Source organism: Protopterus annectens, chromosome 2.part1 (assembly GCF_019279795.1).
Source record: "Protopterus annectens isolate FY-2018-M chromosome 2.part1, PAN1.0, whole genome shotgun sequence".
NCBI classification, from domain to species: Eukaryota; Metazoa; Chordata; order Ceratodontiformes; family Protopteridae; genus Protopterus; species Protopterus annectens.
In genome coordinates, this window is record NC_056729.1 from 884,417,076 (window position 1) to 884,420,255 (window position 3,180).

Below are 3,180 nucleotides of genomic sequence, written 5' to 3' on the forward strand. Positions count from 1 at the left end.
AACATTCATATACTCTCAGAATGAATATGATTTCTGTGCTCTAGACTTAATTATCATATATGTCTTTAAAACTGGAGTTGCTTGAGAATAGCTCTCTGGAATTTAAACATAGTTAGGAACAATAAATATGGTGTCTGATCAATTAAATTACAGTAATAGATTTATCTAAACAGATTAAACTGATTATACAAATGTAAGCTAGTTAAGCTTTATATTTATCATAAAGTTAAGTAATAACAATCTCTAGAAATTGCACATGAAAACTGTGTATCGAAACAGTTGCACCTAGGAGATTTTTGGAAAGTGTTATTAGGGAGTTCCTTGAAAAGGAACTCAGCAATGCTTCGGCAGAATGTTCTTTCCATTTGCTTACCTAAGTTATGCAGCTATTCCCTCAGGTTTTTTACTTCCTTAGCCCCGGGCTACTTGGCAATAATATACAAACATGACAGGTTTTGTCTCTGAGATATTCAGCCTATCTCCTATCAGTGCCCTGTCTAAAATAATTTTGCATGCATTTGTCATTCACCCAGTGCATAACAGTACACTGCACTCCTTGCAAAGCATGCAATTACTTGGTCTGAGCTGCATTCTTAAGAAAATATCCCCTACCTTGATATTTATAACTCTGTCTAAAAAAACTCAGTATTACATTCTGTGGCTGTTGCAGTTAGAACTATACCAGTTAAATAATTTGGCCATGTTAGCCAACAAATACTGCTTCAGAAGCTGCCATATAATACCTTACTGCAAGCAGGGCAGCTTGTTTGCATAATTGTTTTGTGCTGTACTAAGCTAGAGTCAAAAGTTAGTATGCAACATTGGAAGAATAACAACATGTATTCTTAGTGTCTGCCCTACAATTCATTTATGAAATAATGCACGCTGCGGTCCCTGATCCCTCCATTTCTTTTGTTATCCTCTCTTAATCCTTCCCTGTTTTATTTTTTTTCTAAAAAGTGTTTTTTTTTCTATCAAAAGGAAAACACTTGGATTCAAATGGCAAATTCAAATTCAAACAGAATATTCAAAAAGAAAGAAATGCACATAACAGAACCTCTAAGAAATCTGAGGACATCATTAGAAATAAACAGAATGTTTATTTCTAAAAAAGAATATTGTTTCTGTATCCTTAGAGACAATACTGTGTATGAAATTTTCTATTTGTTTATACGCACAATAATATACTAAATTTATATCCATGTGTTAAAGGAAATAAATGAATAATGCACTACTTTTTATCCCGATAGCTTAAATTAGTGAGTGGTGTTTGAGCACTTTCTATTGTTTCAGTGTGCTGTGAAGGATGTTGTATGAATGTATTCTTAAGTCTACAATGCTGTTACTTTTTGCCACTTCCAAAAAAGAAAATATGGCTGATTTCCCTACTTTTGCTGAGGATTTACAGCTACTTACTAGATCTAGATGAAGTCGTTGATGCATGGTGCTGGACAATGTTCCAATCAGTTCAAAAATGTAGCATAAACTGTAGAGATAAACTCTTCATAATACTTAGTCACTGAGATGTGCTATAACATTTCTTTCATTATGACTATAATTTGGCAATGCATTCCATCACCACTAAATAATGTGAAATGTAAGGGAAACCTTGTCGAAGACTAACTTATGCTCATTCAGTAAATTTACTGTGATGTCTGATTTGTAGTAATTTCAGTCTTTTCTGCCAGATTTTCCTTTCTGGAATGATATCAGTGTAATACATGACAAAATGACAACTATAACCAAAACACAAGGACATATACTTCTTTGCTTCTTTAAACAGTGCTAAAGAAGTCATGGAAATGTTTTGAAGTGTTCTACCTTTTTGTATTAATCCCTGAAGCAGCTTCAGTAGATTTAAATTACTGCAGAAGGGATTATTTTGTTTGTTTCTATAACTTTAAATTATAGCACAAAGGTATCTGCTGCTTTCAGCAAGTTTATCCATTCATAACATCAGTGGTATTTTATTGTCCATTTAACCTTCCCTTTTTTAGTTGCTATCATTATGCATGTGCATAAAGTATGTCCAAGGATAGCTTGGACTAAAGAGACCCTGGATGCTGCCTTTTGCATTTATTCTGACAATTCTTTTTGCTTGTGTTCTGTACAGCTATGATATTACTAAATATTCCAGTTACTTGAATGAGGGAAAGCAAAGGTGACATTAATAACAACAGTTCAGAGGAAATCTGCAGAAAGCACTGATGACACAGACTTAGCTAACCACAGAAGTTTATAATGTTCCATATTCAAATTCTAATTCTTGCAAATTGTGTACACTTAAAGTGATGGAATGCAGATTTGAGAAAGCGTGATTTATCCATATTTTGCAGACTCCAATAATAAAGTCATTGTAACATTCTACTTGTACGATTCTACTAGATACTTTCAAAGAGTGTTAGAAATTAGACTTCATAATGCCGCGGTGGTACAGCGGTAGCATTGTTACTTCACAGCAAGAGGTTCTCCCGTTCGATTCTCGGCTTGGGAGTGCCTTCTGTGTGGAATCTGCATGTCCTCCCTGTGGTTGGTAGCATTTGAAAAACATGTGTGTGTAAATGGGTGTGCCTTCATTGAAGGTTGGGTATCGAGCTGGCACCTCGGCATTTCGTAAAAATCTACTGCCAATCATTAGCGGACCGGAGTTCTGCTGTGGCAACCCCTTACCGGGAAAAAGCCGAAAGACAAACAATAAGGAGGCATCAGTCTCCTAGATATCCCTGATTCAGAATCAGTTATATAAATTAATTCAATAGACTGCAAGTCTTCTCCCTTACATAAGATTTAATCAAACTTAAAAATAACTTTTAGAAATGTGCAGGTATAACCTAGTGAACATTGCAACCTCTTCATGGTGCTATACAGATCCCTTCCTGCAGTGAGTTGTCATGATTGTTTTATCTTAATTTTCTAACATAACATTCTAACAGTTGGCCAATGTGTGTGTGTGTGTGTGTGTGTGTGTGTGTGTGTGTGTGTGTGTGTGTGTGTGTGTGTGTGTGTGTGTGTGTGTGTGTGTGTGTGTGTGTGTGTGTGTGTGTGTGTGTGTATGTGTGTGTATGTGTGTGTCCACACTCTGATTTCCATCTTATACATGACTGATTTCTCTGACTTTTGCACACTGAGGACAACATAGGCTCTAACTTCCCTATCATCCTGAAATGGATTAAATCGGTG